At 36.5% G+C, this 24,154-nt stretch overlaps 1 long non-coding RNA gene across 2 annotated transcripts in view; it reads left to right on the top strand.

Moving 5' to 3' along the window:
* The window catches only part of LOC121436626, a 35,286-nt gene extending 12,050 nt beyond the window's left edge, over positions 1–23,236 (top strand). Inside the window, exons 1-3 of one of the 2 annotated variants that reach the window (XR_005972723.1) lie at positions 4,179–4,698; positions 20,844–20,951; positions 22,146–23,236. This is a non-coding gene — a long non-coding RNA (uncharacterized LOC121436626). Of the gene's footprint in view, positions 1–4,178; positions 4,699–20,843; positions 20,952–22,145 lie in introns of those variants that run through there. The other variant, XR_005972722.1, reaches the window with a different exon arrangement.
* Positions 23,237–24,154: the final 918 nt, after the last annotated feature.

The raw sequence follows: 24,154 nt of genomic DNA on the forward strand, positions 1-24,154 counted from the left end.
ATTGTGCAACCTTTCAGGTAAATTCCTAGTACCATTAGATAAAAAGTCAATTTGGCCTATCATGGAATTTGTGCTATCTATTGATGCCACATACATCCACAATGATATAAACTAAGGAGGAGACTGAAACTTAATAAGTCAATAGAGGAACCTCCAGGGTCCTATAGGCCACTTGTGATTTCCACCAAGGTGGCAGCAAAAGACATGGCCTGAGTCCCATTGAAAAATAAACCTGCAATTTAACTGTCAGCCAGGAGGTGGCGCTGTTTCTAAGTTGCAACTGGAACCGCAACTTTATATATATACTTTATATATATATAATATATAATAAATTCTGTTATTTATATATATAAATCCTTTATATATATCTTTTATACATAATATATATATATATAATAAATCCTGTTATTTGTTGAAATCCAGGTAAAAACGAGTCCATTGAGAGGTCACAGAGAGAAAATCCCTATGCAGAGGGTTGTGACCCAGCCGCTGCACTGCTGATAAATAGTCCGAGTGCTGTGGGCCCTGTGTCCCTGGATTGGGAGTAAGGGTCCCAGTGCTTGCGATCAGTTGCGGCATGGTTGCTGTAAATTCAATTTAAATATATATATATATATAATATATATTTTAATATATATATTTTTAAAATGCTGCAAGATCCCCAATTCAAAGGGAGATTTTTTGCTTAAGTGGTTTCTATCTTTGGCAACCGCTTGCGCTTGAGCTCTTTGAGTCCCGTGGCAAGGGGAAACTTAAAAACCTGATCAGTATAGATCAATTTTTTTTGTTGCAGAGACTTTCCATACCTGTGGGTCCCCGGAGGTGTGGAGGTTATTTATATTTTTATATATATATATATATTTAAAATATTTAAGTATTAATATATATTATATATTTATATTTAAATTTAAAAAATATGTTTAAAATATATATTTAAAATATTAATATATAGTTAAATTTAAATTTAAAATATATATTTAAAATATATTTAAAATATTTAAATATTAATATATATTTATATTTAAATTTAAAAAATATATATATTTAAAAACTGCAAGATCCCCTGCGACAGTAGGCGGCAGAAATGCTGTAGGTTCCAAATGGTGGTGGTGGGCAGTGGGCTGTGGGAGCATCCGGTCGCAGGCAGAGGTGGATGTCTGTCCTTGTGCAGTGCCTGGTACTGGGCAGGGAGACACATGGCTGGCGGTTTGGTATCATGGTAACACTGTTGCTTAATAGAAAGCTTTGCAGTGACTCTTCTGTTTCTATTATGTGACACGCTTTAATGAGTTTAGGTGTCAGCTCTTTTTGGAATTTCTGGTAAAATTCTGCATTAAAACTAATTGGTCCTGTGCTTTTCTTGGTTTGCAGGTTTTTTACGACTGCTTATATTTCCTCAGCGCTTCACGGTCTATTTACATTGTTCCCTTTGTCTTATTGAATTTTGTTAGATGTTATTTATCTAAAAACAAGTCCATTTATTTTACATTCTCCAACTTATAGGAGACATATAGGTCTTTGTATTATAATCTAATTATTTCTAAATATTCACAGTGTCTGTTATGTCCCCCGTTTCATTTCTTATCCTGTTAATTTGTGTATTCTCTTTCTGTACCTTTTTATTACATTGGATAAGTTGTTTTTTTATTTACTTTTTTATTTATTAATTGTCAATCTTGTTTTTAATCAAATAACCATTTCTTTGTTTCATTGATTTCTTTGGATTGTTTTCTGTGTTTATATTTTGTTTGTTTCGGTCCTCTGTTTGATAATTTCCACCCTTCTACTCCTGGGTCAGAATGCTTTTTTTCTATAGCTTTCAGCTGTGCTGTTAGTTGTCTAATGTGTGTTTTCTCCGTTTTTTTAAATATTTATTTATGTATTTATTATATATATATATATAATATTCTGTCTGTGTGTATGCCCACACACCAGAAGAGGGCACTAGACCCCATGACAGATGTTTGTGAGCCACCATGTGGTTGCTGGGACTCGAACTCAGGACCTCTGGAAGCGCAGGCAGTGCTCTAACCACTGAGCCACCTCTCCAGTCCCTTTTCTCCGTTTTTGTAATGTGGGCACTTACTACGATGAATTTTCCTCTTAGCGCTGCTTTCGGTTTGGTTATTTATGTCTTTATTTTCATTGAATTCAAGGAAGAGTTTAATTTCTTTCTTTATTTCTTCCCTGACCCAGGGATGGTTTACCAGTTGACTGTTCAGTTTCCATGAGTTTGTCGGTTTTCTGGTGTTATAATTGTTGTTATACTCTAACTTTGATCCATGTTGATCTGATTAGGCTCATGTGCTCGCAAATTTTTTTTAAATGTTTATTTATTATGTATGCAATATTCTGTCTGTGTATATGCCTTCAGGCCAGCAGAGGGCACCAGATCTCATCACAGATGGTTGTGAGCTACCATGTGGTTGCCGGGAATTGAACTCAGGACCTCGGGAAGAGCAGGCAATGTTTTTAACCACTGAGTCATCTCTCCAGCCCCACCCCCCTTTATTTATTCATCCATTTATTTATTTATTGATTGATTGATTTTCGAGACAGGGTTTCTCTGTAGCTTTTGGTTCCTGTCCTGGAACTAGCTCTGTAGACCAGGCTGGCCTCGAACTCACAGAGATCCTCCTGTCTCTGCAAATTTTTTTTTTGTCATATTAAATTCACTTTTTTTTTTTTTTTACCAAGTATGTGGTCAATTTTCTAGAAGGTTCCTTGATATGCTGAGAGGGTATATGCTTTACTATTAGGGTTGAATGTTCTACAGATGTCTGTTAAGTCCGTTTATTTCATTATCTCCATTATTCCTCTTATTTCTCTGTTATGTTTCTGTCTGGTTGACCTGTCCATTGTTGAGATGAGTGCTGCAGTCTTCTACTATTAGATTAATATTAGATTTCTAGTAATGTGGGTGCTTTTATATTACTGAAATTTATATTTTGTATTCATACTTCACGCTGATGAAATATTCCTGCTATGAGTATAAAGTTTCCATCTTATTGTCTTTTGATTGCTTTAAGTTTGAAGTCACTTTTGTTATATATTACTAATTAGTATTAGACCTTTTTCCTTTACTGCTGTTTATATTCTTTTCTTAATACTGTATCTTTTGTGTTTGGATTATTATGTAGTGGGGTTTTTTTTTTTCCAGTCTATTTGTTGTTCCGTGTGCTTCTTGTATCTTAATAGTAATTTTATTTTTTATGTTGTGAATGATTTATTCTATAATTTTGTTTAATCTATTTCCTCCATTTCAGTTTTCAAGTCTCGAATTTTTTCCATTACCGGTTTGATTGCTTTTTCTTGGTTTCCTTTCCTAGGGTATCTTTGGATAAAATAAAATCATGCGATTCTGCACAAATCCTGTTAGCTGAGTCTTGGCTGCTCGGTGCGATCTTTGCTGTGGCTTCCTCTGTGCTTGTGGTATTTTCTTGGTCTGCCTACTCTTATTTTTCTTATTTTCTTAGCTCTGGAGTCTCCTTTATCCACTCCACCCTGGCGTAGGCTGTGGTTGTGGTAAAATTTTAAATTTAAAAAAAAAAACGAATTTTACCTCAACACCCTACAGATGGATAGGAGTCCTTAGTGGAAAGCTCGGATGGGATAAATAGAGAAATTCAGGAGAAATTTAGGGTAATTTGGGTTTTTTTGTTCTGTGTTCCCAGGGCAGGGCGCTCACTCACCCCTCCCGAGGGCTGGGACTTCTGTTATAATTATATATGTTATTTATATAGTTATATAGTTATATATGGCCGCTTGCTGGCCAGGGACCTCGCAGACAAAAGGGCGTGCTTGCTTGGGTGCTGGCTCACTGTGACAAAATTAATTACTGCAACAGTTGCCCTCACTCCTTTGTCCCCAATTCCCCAGTCCCCTTTCATTTTTTTTTTTAATATTTATTTTATTTATTTATTATGTATACAATATTCTACTTCTTTTTATATTTATTTATTATGTATACAATATTCTAATGTTTATATTTATTCATTTATTATGTATACAATATTCTAATTTTTATATTTATTTATTATCTATACAATATTCTTGTTTATTTATTATATATACAATATTCTAATTTTTATATTTATTTATTTATTATGTATACAATATTCTGTCTGTGTGTATCCCTGCAGGCCAGAAGAGGGCGCCAGACCCCATTCCAGATGGTTGTGAGCCACCATGGGGTTGCCGGGACTCGAACTCAGGACCTTTGGAAGAGCAGGCAATGCTCTAACCACTGAGCCATCTCTCTCCAGCCCCCTCCCCTTGCATTTTTGTATTATGGAGTTTTTATTTCCTCACTTTGAGGCCGACTTGCTGGTGATCACAACAGCACTCGGGAGGCAGAGGCAGGCGGATCTCTGTGAGTTCGAGGCCAGCCTGGTCTACAAAGGGAGTTCCAGGACAGGCTCCAAAGCTACAGAGAAACCCTGTCTCAAAAACACAAAAAACCAAAAAAACAAAAAAAAAAAGAATGAGAATGTAAAAATGTGACTTTGCAGGGTTCGAGCCACTCGGGAAATTAAAAGTCGATGTTGATAGGAAGAAGTCAGAGTCAGAGAAAAGTAATGGAGCTGGAGACATATGCTGGAACTTTACAAGGGAAGACAATATACAGATGAATGGAGATGAATTAATTTATGATTTAGCCATAAATACGCTTAAGCTATTGTCCAATGCGTATTCCAGGTAATATGGTTCCTGTTTTATTATTTAGGTCTGAGCATCCGGGAATATTCCAAGTAAAATGGTTTCTGTTTTATTATTTAGGTCTGAGCATCCGGGAATATTCCAAGTAATATGGTTTCCATTTTTTATTATTTAGTTCTGAGCATCTGGGAACAAACCAGCAGCCTCCCTACCATATCCATTCGGTCCTCAGAGGAAGGAAGGCATTTTCATCTTCTGATGTCTAATTTCTTTTTTTTTTTAATATTTATTTATTTCTTATGTATACAATATTCTAATTTTTATATTTATTTATTATGTATACAATATTCTAATTTTTATATTTATTTATTTATTATGGATACAATAATCTGTTTGTGTGTATGCCTGCAGGCCAGCAGAAGGCACCAGACCTCATTACAGATGGTTGTGAGCCACCATGGGGTTGCCGGGACTCGAACTCCGGACCTGGGGAAGAGCAGGCTGTGCTCCTAAACACTGAGCCACCTCTCCAGCCCTGATGTCTAATTTCTCTAGCTCTTTATATATTTTGGAGATTCCTTTGGACATTAGTTTTGTGCATGTTGATGGATATGGATCTGGTTTCATTCCTCTCCATGTTGACATACAGTGATGCCAGCACCATTTGTTGAAGATGCTTTCTTTATTTCATCGTATAATTTTAGCGTCTTGGTCAAAAGTCAGCTGAAGTTCTTTTATTTATTTATTTATTTATTTATTTATTTATTTATTTATTTATTTATTTTTCAGCTGAAGTTCTGTGTGGATGACTATCTGGGGTTTGATTTGATTCCAGTGGTCAACATCTCTGTTTTTAGGCCAATAACAAGCTGTTCCCATGACTGTGTCTCTGTCATGGAGGTTGATGGATTGTCATTCCCTTGGAAATTGGTTTTTCGATATTGATTTTTTTTTCGATATTGATTTTTGTTCTTTAAACTGACATTAAGAATTTGTTGGTGTTTTGGTATGGATTCCATTTAATATTTAAGATTGCCCCTGGAACTTACTTTCCTGTACAGGATTCTTTGGTCCATCCTTGGTTTTTCGATATTGATTATTGCTCTTTAAACTGACATTAACAATTGGTTGGTGTTTTGGTATGGATTCCATTTAATCCATAGATTCCTTTTGGGCAGATTGCCATTTTTATTATGTTTATCCTCTCTATCTAAGCACACGGGGAGATCTTTCCATTTCCTGGTGTCTTCTTCAATTTCTCTCACCAAAAGCTAAAAGTTAATTTCGTGGATGTCTTTAACTTTGGTTAGTGTTACCCTGTATTCATCTATTGATTCGCGGTCCCTGGGTGTGTGTCTCATGCAAATCAGTCCACGGGGTGAAGAGTATGAACAAAAGTGTAATAAGATTCATTTAGTATGGCATTTTATTTTATTTTTTTATTTAATTTTTTTAAAGTAACACACTTTATTTTTTTATTTTAGTGTGGCATTTTATTTTATTTTATTTAAAGTAACACAGTTTATTTTTTATTTTAGTATGGCATTTTATTTTATTTTATTTTTTTATTTTTTTTAAAGTAACACACTTTATTTTTTTTATTTTAGTATGGCATTTTATACAGAGTAAAAAGCAGTACGTTAACTTTGAACCCCCTCCCTTATTCACATAAACGGTCATGAGAAACTCTCGCCTCTCCATGCCAGCAACAATACCTCAATTAATAACACTAATAAAAATGAAAATAAATACATAGAAATAAGGCAAAAAGATTACAGAAGCAAAGCACTCTTTTATTACTGGTAGTGTGTGAAGAACTGAGCTCAAAGTGCATTCCTTAATCCAGGTTTCTCATTCAGACATAACGTTTGAAAAATGGGCAGAGAAAGTTTGCTTTCATCTATGCTTGGTTTGCAATACAACATTTTCCCAGCTTCTTCTCCTCTGACCCAGGAGGAGCCTGCACTTTGAGCTGGTTCTGTGTCTCCACAATTTCATAGTTTATTTTTAACAATTTCATCATTTTTTATTGTTATTTGAATTCCAATGGAGTTTTAACCATAAAGTATGTAATTATTATGTTTAGTCTAATATAAAACTGATACATAATCAGACATAAAAAAATATAAGCATGATTATGATAATCATACCACTGGAGGTATGAAGAATGCTTTGTAAGAATCCCTTAAGATCTAATTCTGCCAATTTGTCATCAAAAATTTGTTCAATGTTCAAGGGTTATGGTTTAGCAAAATTCCCATGTAAGTGATCATTGAAAGATTGAGCAGAGGCATTGCACAAAATATAAGGTGGAATATCATTCCATTCCCGTAAAAAAAAAAACCATTATAACCCAAATCAGTGATGCAAGTAGTGGTTAAATTCCAATCACAACACAAAGTAATTTAATTAGTTCCTGCAACGATACAAGCTTTTTTTCTCGGCGAACCCACAGTTTGCTTTAGTACATCAAATGTTTGATTATGTATCAGTTTTATATTTGGACTCTGTCCAAAGTCGAGCATATATTTTAACTTTCTGAAACTAGTTTATGAGAATATTCCATTGCTCTACAAAGTCTTTTGTCTGCAAGCATGTATGTAAAGTAATACCAGCCATATGTGCAGTATCAACAACAGAAACAAGGACAGTAATTACAGCTGTTACTAAACCTAACATCAACTTTGTTCTTTTTTATATCTTATTGAAGAATTCAACAAAAATATGATCTATACAAATTTGATCCCAAGCATGACCTGAGTTTACAGGCTGCTAAATTTGTGTATGTTGCTCTAGTATCATAAGTGGTGATGAGGATTAATTGCTAGTCATTAAAACTAATTCCAGTAGTACAATTATTTCTTTCAAATAATAATACATATGGTAGTGGCACAGACGCAGTAACATAATTACTTCTAAATAATGTAAATATATAAGTAGAAGTGGATACTTGGGTTCCAACTAATGATCCATTAAAAACCTGAACAGGTTTTACGTTGGATACGATTTGCCAATTATGCATCTGTATTGCAGCTTTCACTCTGTTTTTTATTTTATTTTATTTTTTCATTTATTTATTTATTTATTTTGATTTTTCGAGACAGGGTTTCTCCGTAGCTTTTGGTTCCTGTCCTGGAACTAGCTCTTGTAGACCAGGCTGGCCTCAAACTCACAGAGATCCGCCTTGCCTTCTGAGTGCTGGGATTAAAGGCGTGCGCCACCACCGCCCGGCTTTATTTATTTATTTTTTTTAATTTTTTTTAAAATTTATTTATTTATTAAGGATTTCTGCCTCCTCCCCGCCACCGCTCTGACTAAGGCAATAAGATCATCACTGATTCCTCCATCTCCCCATGCCAGACAACAGCTTCCATTTATCATTTTATTACTGGCTCTATTCATCCTGGTATCATTAAGCAAATCACAAGTGGTAATATTCCTTTCAATATATTCATTTATTCAATTTATTCAATTTATTAACAAGTGTTAATAAATTCACCATATGGTCGACAGTTGATCCATTTAGTTTGAATTATTTTCCAAATTTGCCGACAGAAATTTTCCAAATAAGTGGCTGATATTTTAACCTATAATATTTAAAATCTGGATATAGGGGATATGCAAATTCATTATTTTCAGTGTTATTATCCCAGGTCTCAGTAATGGACTATGCTCAGAGTCTTTGAGGATGAGTGCCAGATTTTCCCATTTTAATACCAGGTTGTGACCGCTGCTGAAATCCCATTGAAAACCCAGGACCGTTTCCAAATCGTATTGGCTCCCTGTTATCCATAAAATTAATATATGGAGTCCCATCAAAATTATTCAGATAAATCAAATTAACTTCCATCTGATCCCCATCTGAAGAGACAGACAGCAGAGCGCTCAGGGCCCGAGAATGATGTTCAGCCATCATAGGTATTGTGTGCTGCTGGACAATAATCTGAACCAAAGCTGCAAGAGATTTCACCTGGGGCTCGAGAGATGGCTAAGTGGTTAGGCCACTGCCTGCTCGTCCAGAGGTCCTGAGTTTGAGTCCCGACAACCACATGGTGGTTCACAACCATCTGTAGTGAGATCTGGCGCCCTCTTCTGGCCTGCAGGCGTACACACATAATATTGCATACATCATAAATAAATATAAAATTAGAATACTGTATATATAATAAATAAACATAAAAATTAGAATATTGTATGCATAATAAATATAAAATTAGCATATTGTTTGCATAATAAATAAATATAAAATTAGAATATTGCATGCATAAAAAATATAAGATTCGGATATTACATACATAATAAATATAGAATTAGAATATTGTGTGCATATTGAATATAAAATTAGCATATTGTATACATAATAAATAAATATAAAATTAGAATACTGTTTACATAATGAGTAAATATAAAATTAGAATACTGTTTACATAATAAATAAATTTTTTTTTAAAAAAAAAAGATTTCTCCTGACCCCATGTCGATTAGGACGAGGACCGACTTCATCACGGTCGCTTCCACAGAGAGAATTGTGCCATTCGGCATTTGTGGTGTTTATAAAACTTTTCTTTACGGGTTAAAATACGCGCATGCAGCGTATTGAGGAAATTTTATAGAAAATGCTTGATGTGAACTGGCTCTCACATCATTTTGAAAACCCCACATTCCATACTGTGATGTTCCTTTTTCCTGGTTTTTGATTTTTTTAATTTGTTTTAGTGTATCGTGGACATATTTAACAGTAGCTTGTTCTTGTGGATTATATTCAATACCTGTAACAGGAGCAATGATATATGATTCACAGAACCTAGGAAATTCTTTGGAATTATATAACTGTTTTCGTGAAGGGGAACACACATGATAGAAAAGGCTTTTAATAAATGTGGAATAACTTGTGTGCTCTCCAGCTAAAGGAGTAGCCCACATAAATGATCAAAGAGTATCTATGGTTAATTGGAGGAAAGATAAACGTCCAAATTCTGTAATGAGTAAAAACCATTTGCCAAATTTCGTTTGATTGAGATCCTTGAGGAATAGCATGGATATGTAACACATGACAAATTGGAGACTTTAAAATAATTTATTTAGACTGTAGAAATGGATTTTTATGTTGGACATGTACATTATTATCATTATTATGTAAATGCTCATGTTCTTCTTGAACAGAGGAAAAGGTAATAATTTATCATGTGAGCATTTTCAAATGTAAGAAATCCAAGCAAATTTGTATTTTTGTACATGAGTAAGAGAATTTTTATATTGATTTTGAGTTAATACTAATTTAAACAATTTCAACAAAGAATGCTTTCTGGAATGAAGTACGGCATTAAACGCATTTTGTACATTTACTACAATATAAGCTGAATGACCTACAATATTTAATTATTGAGGTAAGTCTTGCTTGGCTTTAACAACAGCATGCAATTAATTTTTTTGTATGGAGGAGAGAGTAATCTGTAACTTCTACCCAGTACTTAAGTTCTGTCCAATAACCACTTAGTTTTTCAACCATCAGTAAAAATAGTTAATGTGTGTCAGGTGAAGGATTGAAAGCTACAATTTCTTTTGAGGTTTTATTTATTTATTATGTATACAGCATTCTGGCTTGATCGATGTATGCCCGTGCACCAGCAGAGGGCGCCAGACCTCATGACAGATGTTTGTGAGCCACCATGGGGTTGTCGGGACTCGAACTCAGGACCTCTGGAAGAGCAGCCAGTGCTCTAACCACTGAGACATCTCTCTAGGCCCTGAAAGCTACAATATTATTACAAATTCTTATTTTTTTTTTGGCGAATTTTTTTTTTTTGATCTCCTTATGTTGTCTTATTGCTATTGCTAAAACTTCAAGCACTATATTGAAGATACATAAAGATAGTGGACATCCTCATCTTGTTCCTGATTTCAGTGGAATGAATTTGAGTTTCTCTCCATTTAATTTAATGTTAGCTGTCAGTTTGCTATAAATTGCTTTTATTATATTTAGGTATGATCCTTGTATCCCTAAACTCTCCAAGATCTTTATCATAAAGGGGTATTGAATTTTGTCAAATGCTTTTTTAGCATCTAATGAAATGAGCATTTTTTTAGGTTTATTTGTAAGATGGATTACATTGATAGATTTCTGTATGTTGAACCAGCCCTGCATCTCTGGGATGAAGCTTACTTGATCATAATGGATAATTTTTCTAATGTGTTCTTGGATTCGGTTTGCCAGTATTTTGTTGAGAATTTTTACATTGATGTTCATGAGTGAGATTGGTCTGTAATTCTCTTTCTTGATTGAGCCTTTGTGTGATTTTGGTATCAGGGTAACTGTAGCTTCATAAAAAGAGTTTGGCAATGACTCTTCTGTTTCTATTACATGAAACAAATAAGAAGTATGTGTATTAGCTCTTTTTTGGAAGTTATGGTACAATTCTGCATTAAAACCATCTAGTTCTGGGCTTTTTTTGGTTGGGAGGTTTTTGATGACAGCTTCTATTTCCTCATAACTTATATGTCTATTTATATTGTTCACCCAGTCTTGATTTACTATTGGTATATAATACTTATCTAAAAAATGTCCATTTCTTTTACATTTTCCAATTTTGTGGCATATAGACTTTTATAGTAATACCAAATGATTCTCTGAATTTTCTCAGTGTCTGTTGTTATGTCCCCTTTTCATTTCTGATCTTGTTAATTTGCATGTTCTCTATTTGCCCTTTGATTAGTTTGGATAGAGGTTTGTCAGTCATGTTGATTTTCTCTAAGAGCCAGCTCTTTGTTTCATTGATTCTTTGGATTGTTTTTTGTGTTTTTATTTTGTTGATTTCAGCCCTCAGTTTGATTATTTCTCGTCCCCTATTCTTTCTTTGTGAGTCTGCTTCTTATTTTCTAGATCTTTTAGGTGTGCTGTTAAGTCACTAATGTAAGCTTTCTCTGTTTTCATTATGTGGGAACTCAGAGCTATGAACTTACCAATTAGCACTGCTTTCATAGTTTCCCAAATGTTTGGGTATGTTGTTTCTTTATTTTTGTTGAAGTCAAGGGAGACTTTAATTTTTTTCTTTATTTTTTCCTTGACCCAGGGGTGGTTCAGTAGTTGACTGTTCAGATTCCATGAGTTTGTAGACTTTCTAGGAGTAGAATTGTTTTCAAATCTAATTTATTCCATGGTACTCCAATATGACGCAGGTGGTTACTGCAATTTTTTGCATCTGTGGGTGTTTGCTTTGTTGCCAATTATGTGATCAATTTTTTAGAAGGTTCCATGAGATACTGAGAAGAAGGTTTATACTTTCCTGTTTGGGTAGAATGTTTTATAGATGCCTGTTAAGTCCATTTGATTCATTACATTTCTTAGTTCTTTTATTTCTCTCTTAAGTTTCTGTCTGGTTGACCTGTCTATTGGTGACAGAGGAGCATTGAAATCTCCTACTATCAGTGTGTAGGGTTTGATGTATACTTTGAGTTCTAGTAATGTTTCTTTTACATATGTGGGTTCTTTTATATTAGGGGCATAGATATTCAGGATTGAGACTTCCTCCTGATGAATTGTTCCTGTTATGAGTATAAAGTGTCCTCTCCATCTCTTCTGATTGATTTTAGTTTGAAATCAATTTTGTTTGATATTATTATAGCAAAACCCACTTATTTCCTAGGTCCATTTGTTTGAAAACCCTTTTCCTAACCCTTTACTCTGTGGTGGTGTCTCTCTTGAGCTTGAGGTATGTTTCTTGGAAACAACAGAATGTTGGATCCTCTCTTCACATCCATTCTCTTAACCTGTGCCTTTGTATATGTGAATTGAGTCCATTGATATTAAGTGATATAAATGATCAGTGGTTGTTAATTCCATTTATTTATTCATTTATTTATTTATTTTTGGTGGTAGTGTTTGTGTGTTTCCCTTCTTTGTGTTGTACTGGTGGAGGATTGTCAGATATTTGTGTTATTGTGTGTGTTGTTGACTTCCTTGGGTTGTGGCTTTCCTTCTAGTATGTCCTGTAAGGCTTGGTTTGTGGCTATGCATTGTTTAAATCCATTAGAAGAGAAAATGGGAAGTAGACTGCAACACATGGGCACAGGAAACCACTTCCTCTGTATAACCCCAGTAGCACAGACAATAAGAGCAACAATGAATAAATAGGACCTCCTGAAACTGAGAAGCTTCTGTAAAGCAAAGGACACTGTCATTAAGACCAACAGCCAACCTACTGAATGGGAGAAGATCTTCACCAACACCACGTCAGACACGGGTCTGATCTCCAAAATATGTAATAAACTCAGGAAAACAGACATTAAAATTCTAGATGACAGAATTAAAAAATGGGGTACTGAACTGAACAGAAGTAAGTCATAAACCATGCCACACCAGTTTGGAATTATGATTAATCGGGTGGTATTTATTTAAAGGGGAAAAAACTTACAGATCATCGTCAGCCCTCTGCGCAACCAGGAAGGGAGTCTAGTCGCCCCCAGAGCAGGAAGTGAAGAGAGAGGAGAGGGAAGTGGCCACTATTTTAGAGAGAGACCATGCCCCAATGGGCTGGTATCTCAGCAGCTATAGGCTGGAGGAATGGGAGGGCCTCCCGCAACAAACAGAGAATTCTCAACAGAAGAAGTTCAAATGGTCAAAAGACACTTAAGGTCATGTGCAACTTCCTTAGCGATCAGGGAAATGCAAATCAAAACAACTTTGAGATACCATCTTATACCTGTCAGAATGGCTAAAATCAAAAACACCAATGATAGCTGATATTGATGAGGATGTGGAGTAAGGGGAACACTCATCCATTGCTGGTGGAAATGCAAACTTGTGCAACCTCTTTGGAAATCAGTGTGGCAGTTTCTCAGAACATTGGGAGTTAACCTACTTCAATATCCAGCAATACCACTCTTGGGAATATACCCAAGAGATGCCCAATAATACTACAAAATCATTTGTTCAATTATGTTCATAGCAATAAAACTTGTAATAATCAGGACCCGGAAACAACCTAGATGCCCCTCAATGGAAGAATGGACAAAGAAAGTGTGGCATATTTACACATTAGAGTACTACTCAGTGGTAAAAAAATATGACATCTTGAATTCATGCAAATGGATGGAAATAGAAAACACTATCCTGAGGGAGATTACTCAGACACAAAAAGATCAATATGATATATACTCACTCATTATTGGATTCTAGCCATAAATAAAAAACATTGAACATATAGATTATGATCATAGAGAAGCTAAATAATAAGGTGCACCCAAAGAAAAACATATATAGATCTTCCTGGAAATTGGATGCAGACAAGATCACCAGGCAAAAGTTGGGTGAATGGAAATTGGGGTGGGGTGGATAAAGGGGAGAGGGGGAGAAAGAAGAGAGAAGGTCAGGATTGGGGAGAGCTTGGGAAAGTGGAATTGTTGAGATGGAGGAAAGGCAAATATGGGAGCAGGGAAGAAGATATCTTAATTAAGGGAGCAAATTTGGAGTTGGCAAGAGACTTGTCTCTAGAGGAGCTCCCAAGTGTCCATGGGGATGTCCCCAGGTAGATCCTTTGGTAGTAGAGGACAGGGTGCCTGAACTGGCCTTGTCCCATAGCCACACTGATGAATATCTTGACTATCATCATAGAACCTCCATCTGGCAATGGATGGAGATAGAGACAGAGAACCACATCAGAGCACTGGACTGAGCTTCCAAGGCCCAGCTGAAGAGCATAAGAAGAGAGAAGATGAGCGAGGAAGTCGGGAACTCGAGGGGCTGGTCCACCCACTGAGACAATGTGCCTGATAAAATGGGATCTCACCAAAGCCAGCTGAACTGGGACTGAACAAGCATGTGATCATACAAGACCCTCTGAATGTGCTGACAATAGGGGCTGACTGAGAAGCCAATGATAATGGCACTGGGATTTGGCTTCACTGAATGTACTGGCTTTTTGGTATCCTAGTCTGTTTGGATGCATACCTTCCTAGGCCTGGGTGGAGGTGGGGAGGGCCTTTTGACTTCCCACAGGGCAGGGTACCTGGTCCTTTTTTAGGACTGAAAGGGGAGGGGGAAGGGGCAGTGGGAGGAGGGGAAGAAGTGAAATTTTGAATGGTATTACTTATAAAGCAATAAAAAATAAAATGAAAAATGCTTTTTTATACTGTAAGTTTTGTGTTTTGATAAATATGTGGCTAGGGGACTTTTTTGGATCCAGTCTATGTGGTGTTCTGTAAGCTTCTTGTATCTTCATATTAATATCTTTCTTTAGGTTGGGCAAGTTTTCTCTGATTTTATTGAATAGTTTTTCTGTGCTTTTGAGTTGGACTTCTCCTTCTTCTATCCCAATTATTCTTAGGTGTGATTTTTAAATGGTGCCCTATATTTTTCTGGACATTTTGTGTTAAGCTTGTGTTGGATTTAATGTTTTCTCAAGCAATGAGTATTTTTCCTGTTGTATCTTCAGCTCTTGAGATTCTCTCTTTCATCACTTGTATTCTGCTGTTTATATTTGCATGTGTGGTTCCTGATCATTTTCTCACAATTTCTACTTCTTTAATTCCCTCAGTTTGAGTTTTTTTTATTGTATATATTTCGATTTTTATGATTTGAATAGTTTCTTTCATATCTTTGTTTGACTTTTCTTGTTTTTCTTTTTTTTTTTCTTTTCTTTTTTTTTGGTTTTTTGAGACAGGGTTTCTCTGTGGTTTTGGAGCCTGTCCTGGAACTAGCTCTGTAGACCAGGCTGGTCTCGAACTCACAGAGATCCGCCTGCCTCTGCCTCCCAAGTGCTGGAATTAAAGGCATGCGCCACCACCGCCCGGCTCTTTTCTTGTTTTTCTTAAGGGATTTGTTGATGTCTTCTATTTTTTGTTTGTCTTTTCCTCCATTTCTTTGCAGGCAATTTTCCTTTCCTCTTTAAGGGCGTCAAGTATACTCTTAAAGTTATTTGTAGGTCATTCTTCATTTCATCTAAATTTGGTTGTTCAAATCTTGCTGTTGTAGGGCCACTAGTGTTTGTTTGTATCATGTTTCTCTTTGTGGTATTGATTGTGTTCTTACCTTATCTACACAACTTTTTCTTTGATTTGTGTTACTTGGCACTGTGTCTCTGTTGATCAGTCTTCCAGGTGCCAGTGGTTACAAGTCTCAAAAAATTACTTGTTGTGTATCAGTCAGGGTCATAGTTTCAGTCACCCTGAAGATCACTCAGTGTTCCTGGAGCTTGCTCAGTGGTCCCAGATGTCACTCTGCTGTACTAGGGTTTGTTTAGGTCTGCTCCCTCAGAGGTTGCTGACATAGGTCCACTCTTGCTGAGGTTGCTGCCTAGGGATTGTTCTGGCAGAGGTTGCTGGCTCAGTCCTTGGTCAGTGGCTACAGCCCGCTCCTGTGGAGGTCAGTGCCTCAGGCCTCTAGCTGAGGTAGCTAACCCTGGCCTGCTCCTGTGGAGGTCACTGGCTCTGACCTGTTTTGTTTTGTTTTGTTTTGTTTTTTTCTTCGAGACAAGGTTTCTCTGTGGCTTTGGAGCCTGTCCTGGAACTCGCTCTGTAGACCAGGCTGGTCTCGAACTCACAGAGATCCGCCTGCCTCTGCCTCCCGAGTGCTGGGATTAAAGGTGTGCGCCATCATCGCCCGGCTCTGACCTGTTTTTATAGATATCCCTGGGTCAGGCCAATTCCATCAAAGGTTCCTGACATCCTTCTGTTCCCACAGATGTCTCTGGCTCAGGCCTGCTCCCTTAGAAGTTGCTCTCTTATACCTCTTATACCTGTTCCTGTGGAGTTTTCTGCCTCAAACATGATCCAGAAGAGGTCACTGGTTCTGACCTACTCCAGTGGAGGTCACTGGATTGAGCCTGCTCCTGTATAGATCATTGCCTTGGTCCTGCTCTGGCTGAAGTAGCTAACTCAGGTCTGCTCTGGCAGAGGGTGCTTGCTGAGGCCTGTTTCCCCATATATCCTTGGCTGGGGCTGCTCCCTTGGAGGTCCCTGATTCACGTCTGGTTCTACAGAGGTCCTTCAGTAACTGGGCCCTTCTCTCTCAGTGCTTGCTCACTTGTACCTCAGATTATTTTAATTCTGAATTATTGCAATTCTTAATATGTAGAGACCAAACAAAAGGTACCCGAGTTCATTAGAGAAGCACTATTATATTTGAAAAAAAATATTGTCATCAAACAGTGAAAATAAATATTTTAGTACCCCTCTATCACAAATAGAGAGGTTACCCAGACAAAAACTAAACAAAGAATTGATGGATCTAGTTAATGTCATAACACAAATGAATGTAGCAGGTATTTACAGAACATTGCACCTCAAAAATAATGAATATACTTTCTCAGTACCTCAAGGAATTTTTTCCAAAGTTGATCACATACCTGGACATAGTTAATTTTCAACTGATATCAGAAATTTAAAATAACATACTACATCTCATCTTTTCACCATGGATTAAATCTAAATATCAGCATCAGAAACTATAGAAACCTGAAAAATGTATGGAAACGTAACAACTTTCTACTTAATGAAAGATTCAAAAAGACATACTTTAAAACCTGTATTTCAACAAACAGGAGAATCTACATGGAATGAATAATTTTATTAACTTATTCCACATACCAAAATCAATCAAATTAGATAAGCAATTAAACAAAACTATCTCCCAGTGAAATAAGAGCAGTAACTAAATCTCTGAATCCCCTCTCCAAAATTCAAAGGCACCTGGTTTTAGCCTAGAATTTTATCAGATTTTCAGGGAATAGTTAATGCCAATTTTCATCACAGAAAAGAAACAGGAGGAACATTAACCAATTCTTTTGACAAGGCCATTGCTACACTGATACCAAACCACATAAAGACTCAACAAAGAAAGATAATTACTGATTTCTCTTATGAACATAAATGTAAAAATTCTCAATAAAATAAATGTAAACTGAATCTAAGAACACATCGAAAACAATATCTACTAGGATCAAGTAGGCTTCATGGGATAGATACAGGGATGATATACATACATAAATCAATAAATGTAACCAACTATGTAAACAGTTTAATTAATTTATATCTTAAAGCTACTATCTTGTTAACAAAAAAGTTGGGTGATGAGAAAATGTTAGTCCTACAATTGTTTTTTTTTTTTTAGTAATCAATTGGATCATTATAAAAATACTTATAATATCTACATATTTTCTCAAAAATTATTTTCTGCTCAAGTAGTAAATATAAATAAAAGTGATCAGGTTTTGATGAATACTACCTTTCAAATCTATAATATATTACTTTCATTACTTCTATGAGAAATTTGTTCCCAAAAATTCTTATGTTCAAAACATGTTCCTAAATCTGCAGTACTTACAGGAGAAACTTAAATACTGATTAGATCATTGAGATTTAGATCATTGGAATTCTGATGTCATCAATAGGTAATTCTTTTTATGATTTTATAATTTGATGATGCTAATGATCTAATCTTTAGAAAGTGGTGACTTGTTAGAGAATATAAAGAAACATGCTCTATTTGGATACATGTTATCTTAGTTCTGTTTTCAATTTTTGTTTTATTCTTGGCCTTATTAAAGTAGTACCAGCTATTAAAGTCTGTCCTGTTGCTAGACCAAATATAATGGAATGATTGAAATTTCCTAAACTGTGAACCAACCAAGAAACAAACAAAAACAAAAACACAGAAAAAAATCCTTCTTTCTATTCTTCTTGCATATTTTATCACAGTTATGGAAATTGAACATCACTAGTTTATAACATTATTTCCAAGGCAAAGAAAGTCCTGTGTAAGTTTTCTTAAATTATATGCTCTTGCAAAATTCGCATCAGAACATAGAACTTGATTTTAGTTCATCACTTTTTCATTAATAAGACAAAGTCACAGACCATGCATAACTTTATCATGTACTCAGTTAATATTTATAATTAAATAAAATGTAGTATTGTATACCCATTAAAATAATGAAGCACAAAGATTTCTGCTGATATTAAAATACAGTTTTCTAAACGGTTGTAGTCACTTGTCCAGCAGAAGAATTAGCATGATTTCTTTATAACCATGTGCTATTTCTAGTTGAATAGTTAATGAGAATTTTATATAATAAGAGAAAAATAGAGGATTTATAAATCTAGACTCTATCCATATGTCACAAAAATAAATATGTGAAAGAATCCAGTGGTGATTTTTCACATTAAATATATGTTAAAAAGAACATCAGCAATCTTTTGTCTTCACAATATGACACAATTCTAAAAAATCTTTCTTTTATGTTTTGAAGTTAAAGTTCCTTTATTGAAGATTTTTATCTACTTGTTATTTTTACTTTTTTCTTACCCATTCTTTTTAAATGTCTTAATTTATTTTCTGAGAATTTTATACTATCTCTCTCTCTCTCTCAATATATATAATTCTTTTCTCCCACCATCTTTTCTTATGCAATTCTTTCCCAATCTTCATATCCACCCCACAAAACATGGAGTCCAATTTGTGTTGATTGAATGACTACTACTGAATATAGAGCCTGCTGTAGAATGCAGTTAATATATACTTTGTCCTACTAAGGTCTTCATTATTGTGAGAAAGAACATGACCTAAAGCAACTTGAGAAAAATATTTATTTCAATTTACTTAATCCTAAAGGGAAGCCAGGACAGAAACTCAAGTTAGGAACTTAGAGGCAGGAACTAAAGCAGAGATCACGTAAGAATGTTGATTACTGACATGATTTTCTTAGCTTGCTCTATTTGCATTCTTAAACACACCAGAACTACTTTTCCAGGGTCAGATACTTGCTGGGGGGAGGGCATTCTCTCCAAAATCAAACACAAATTTAAAAAATGTCCCATAAACTTAACTATAGACCAACACTAAGGCAGAATCTTCTCAATTAAGATTCCCTCTTTCCATATATGTCTGTTTGTGTCAAGTTAACAAAAATCAACCAGTATAATTGATTACTTGTCTACTTAAGACACAAACACTTCGCTTTAAAGCATAAACTTTCATTCTATGATTATATCCACTATCTCATATAAATAAAACTCAAATGGCACCAAACAAAGTTTGTGTGAAGCCCACTTCTCTTGGCATTAATTTCTAAGTTCCTACAAAAAATCTCATTAAGTTCTAAACTTTCAGTCACATTTCCATCCCAAAGGTCCAAAACCTTTCACAATCTTTTGATAAAAATACATGGTCCAGGGAACTAACTGGGGACATCGCCTTGGGTTCCTGGGAGCCACTCTAGGTTCAAGTCTCTTGCCAACCCTAAGGTGGCTCCTTTAACTAAGAATTGTGCTTCCGTGCTCCCCTATCCAGCCTTCCTTTATCCCAATAATCCTGTTTCCCCAAGTTCCCCCATCGTCCCCTTCTCACTTTTCTCTCCCCCTCTCCCCTTACCCTCATCCCACCCCACCCCCAAGATCCCAATTTTCTCTCCGGCAATTTTGTCTACTTCCCATAGCCAAGAGGATAACTATATGTTTTTCCTTTGGTTCACCTTCTTACTCAGCTTCTTTAGGTTCACGAATTGTAGACTCCGTGACCCTTATTTATGGCTAGAAACCAATTATGAGTGAGTACATCCCATGTTCATCTTTTTAGGTCTGGGTTACCTCACTCAGGATAGAGTTTTCTTTTTCCATCCATTTGCATGCAAAATTCGAGAAGTCATTGTCTTTTTACCGCAGCGTAGTACTCTAATGTGTATATATTCCACACTTTCTTCATCCATTCTTCCATTGAAGGACATCTAGGTTGTTTCCAGGTTCTGGCTATTACAAATAATACTGCTATGAACATAGTTGAACAAATGCTTTTGTCATATGATAGGGCGTCTCTTGGGTATATTCCTAAGAGTGGTATTGCTGGGTCCAGGGGTAGGTTGATCCCGAATTTCCTGAGAAACCACCACACTGATTTCCAAAGTGGTTGCACAAGATTGCATTCCCACCAGCAATGGATGAGAGTACCCGTTCCTCCACAGCCTCTCCAGCAAAGGCTATCATTGGTGTTTTTGATTTTAGCCATTCTGACAGGTGTAAGATGATATCTCAAAGTTGTTTTGATTTTCATTTCCCTGATTGCTAAGGAGGTTGAGCATGACCTTAAGTGTCTTTTGGCGATGTCCCCAGTTAGTTCCTTGGGCAGCTGAGGATAGGGAACCTGAAATGACCCTATCCTATAGCAATACTGACGAATATCTTGCATATCACCATAGAAGCTTTATCTGGTGATGGATGAAGATAGAGACAGAGACCCACACTGGAGCACCGGACTGAGCTCCCAAGGTCCCAATGTGGAGCAGAAGGATTGAGAAGATAAGTTAGTAAGTCAGGACCACGAGGGGTGCACCCACCCACTGAGACAGTGGGGCTGATCTATTGGGAGCTCACCAAGACCAGCTGGACTGTGACTGAAAAAGCATGGGATAAAACCGGACTCTCTGAACATGGCGAGCAATGAGGGCTGATGAGAAGCCAAGGACAATGGCACGGGGTTTTGATCCTATTTCATGTTCTGGCTTTGTGGGAGCCTAGCCAGTTTGGATGTTCACATTCTTAGACATGGACGGAGGGAGGAGGACCTTGGACTTTCTACAGGGCAGGGAACCCTGACTGTTCTTTGGACTGGAGAGGGAGGGGGAGAGGAGTGGGGGGAAGGGGTTAAGGGTGGGAGGAGGGGAAGGGAAATGGGAGGCTGAGAGGAGGCTGAAACTTTTTTTTCCTTTTCTCAATAAAAATAAATAAATAAATAAATAAATAAATAAATAAATAAATAAAAATACATGGTCCATTCTATTAAAGCAGCTACCCCTGAACCTTGTAACTAATATCTGCCTTAGTAAGGTTTCTATTGCTTTGATAAAGACCATGACTGAAAGAAACTTGGAAAAATAGAAGTTTTCTTAAGCTTATGTAGTCTGATCAAATTTAATTATGAAAGGAAGTCAGTGAAAGGGACCCACACAAAGTTGGGCCTCCCTCCCAGATCCCAGACTAGACAAAAACCACACACAAATAACTGGTTTCTCAGAGAGATCTTTCATTAAGCTGGGATGAAAATTAAATTGACTGTTTTCTGACTCAGGAAGAATATAGCACCAAATGACCTTCCAAGTAAAATTTTTGAGTGGAGAATAATGAGAGGTCTGTGATAGAATGGGATAGGATGTGGTGGTAAAGTAGATAGGGGATGAGGAAGAAAAGGAAGGGAGAGGGAGCAATGGTATTTGCCCTAAACTGACAAAGTACTGCCTCCAGATATAGATGTGAAACATAGGCAAATGACAGTTTATAAAGGTAAAATGGGAAGCCTGTGTTAGGATATGGTGTGTAACTTTAATTTGGCGTGCTAATTAGGTGACCCAAAGGGGACTTCTAAATGTTGGATTTCAATATGTTAATAGCTAGACATTAATTGTAGGCCTCAGGAGGAGAAAGTGATCAAATAATGGAATAAACTTAGTTACTAGCTTTTGAAATGTAATTTAATGTGTTTTTGTTTTTTTTTTTTTTTTTAGCAAGTCAGAAGGAATGAGAAGGGTAAGGCCTGCCAGAGTCATGTTCACCATCCTGAAGCTGACCTTTTAGTCAGGACAAGAACTCAAAGTAGAATTTAAAGACAGGAAATAAAGCAGAGGCAATGGATGAATACTGCTTAATGACTTCCTTTCTATGGTTTGTTCATTATATTTTCTTGTATAAGATCATTGTCCCAGGGTTGTTGTGGCCCTTATTGGACTGCCCCCTTAAGCAAATTTTTGACTCAAAAATGTTCAGCAAAGAAATGTTCAAAAGGAAGATTCCCTCTTTGCCGATTTATCTAAATTTGTAACAAGCCAGGGGAATATTACCCTGCCTTTAAGTTGCCACTGAGCCCTGAGACATGGAAATGCCCATGACCATGACTCAGCATTAGAAGCTAAACTATACAGCAAAGTTAACCACCAAGCAATTCTTTTGTACTTTTCCACCAGCTCACTGTTCATGCTCCCCCCCCCCAAAAAAAAACTGTAAAAGCCCTTCCCTCTCTTCCTTCTGCCTAGACCTCTGTGGTTACTTTGGTTCCTGGCCAGAGGTAGCCTCCTTTTGCTGTCTCTCTTCAATAAATTGTTTGAGTAGGATTTGTTACATGTTATGAATTTACAGTATTCCTTGGCTCCTGGCTACCACGATGGTCTTGTGCCAGCAAACTCCGAATAAGCATACTGAAGAAATGTTATTTTCTCTCACCCAGAAACAATAAAAAGTGCCTGTAATTTCTAGGATGAAGAGTAGGATTTCACTTCTTCCTTGTTGAGATTCTGTCTGGTGTCAGATTTTCAGGTCTGATTCATAATTTCATAGTATTTATAATTCATGTATACATCTTTCATGCTGTATCTGGGAAATGTTATTTCATTGAAGTTACACTCTTTTGATTCTTACTATTTTTCTGGCTCCTCTTTCTCATATAACCAAGCCTTGATGTGAGGATGTGATAGGGACATTCTACCAAGGATGGAAAACAACTAAGTCTCACAATATCTCTGTCCTGTAATATGGCCACTTGTCTCAAGCTTCTGATGCCCTTTCAAGATGACTGATGTGTTTGAATTATGAGCCAAAATAAACCATCTTACTCAAATTGCTTTTGTCATGTTTTATAAAAGTTGAGGAAGGTGTGAGTGAATGTGTAAGAGTGAATAAAGTTTTGAGTTAATGTGTAATATTGACAGGGGCACAGCTAAGTCAATAATCAAATGCCTCAGATCAATGCAAATGGAATAGCCTTCCCCATATTGGATAGGGTGATGTGGGAGGGTCTTCTGTCTATGTGTTACTTTCATTGGTTAATAAAGGAACTGCCTTGGCCCTTTGACATGACAGCAGCTTAGATAGGCGGAGTAGACAGAACAGAATGCTGGGAGAAGGAAAGCATAGTTAGTCAGATGCCATGGAGCCAGCCGTCATGTCAGACATGTTGAATCTTTCCTGGTAAGCCATCACCTCATGGTACTACACACATTATTAGAAATCGGTTAATCAAAATATGACAGCTAGCCAAGAAGGAACTAGATATAATGGTCCAGGCAGTGTTTAAAAGAATACAGTTTGCGTGTTGTTATTTCCGGGGCTAAGCTAGTCGTGCAGGAGCTGTGCGGGACAAAAACCAGTCCTGCCCACAGCTCCCACTACAAATGGTGCCCAGACATGGATAACTAAAGCCTGAGAAAGCTTGGGAAAGAATAGAGTAAAGCATGAATAGAGTAGCAGCAATTTCTTGGGTCTGATCTGCTTGCTTGAGGCAAGCAAGTGCTCTCATCTAAGAGAGGCTTCCTGACTCAGCTTAAGCTGCAAAACTTTGCAGCTCTTTTAAGAGGTCCTGCCACAAAACACTTAAATGATATTGATGGAAAGCTGAATGCATACGTTTTGATTTTGAGCCATAGCAGGATAAAAGCTGTGCTGTTTTAAAATGCCAACTTTCTGGGCCATCCTGCCAGGGCAAACTCTGTCTCTTTCAGGCAAGCAGTCTGATTGAATGTGA

Source organism: Microtus oregoni, unplaced genomic scaffold, assembly GCF_018167655.1.
Source record: "Microtus oregoni isolate MIOR12 unplaced genomic scaffold, Mior012 000050F_000, whole genome shotgun sequence".
Classification (NCBI taxonomy): Eukaryota; Metazoa; Chordata; class Mammalia; order Rodentia; family Cricetidae; genus Microtus; species Microtus oregoni.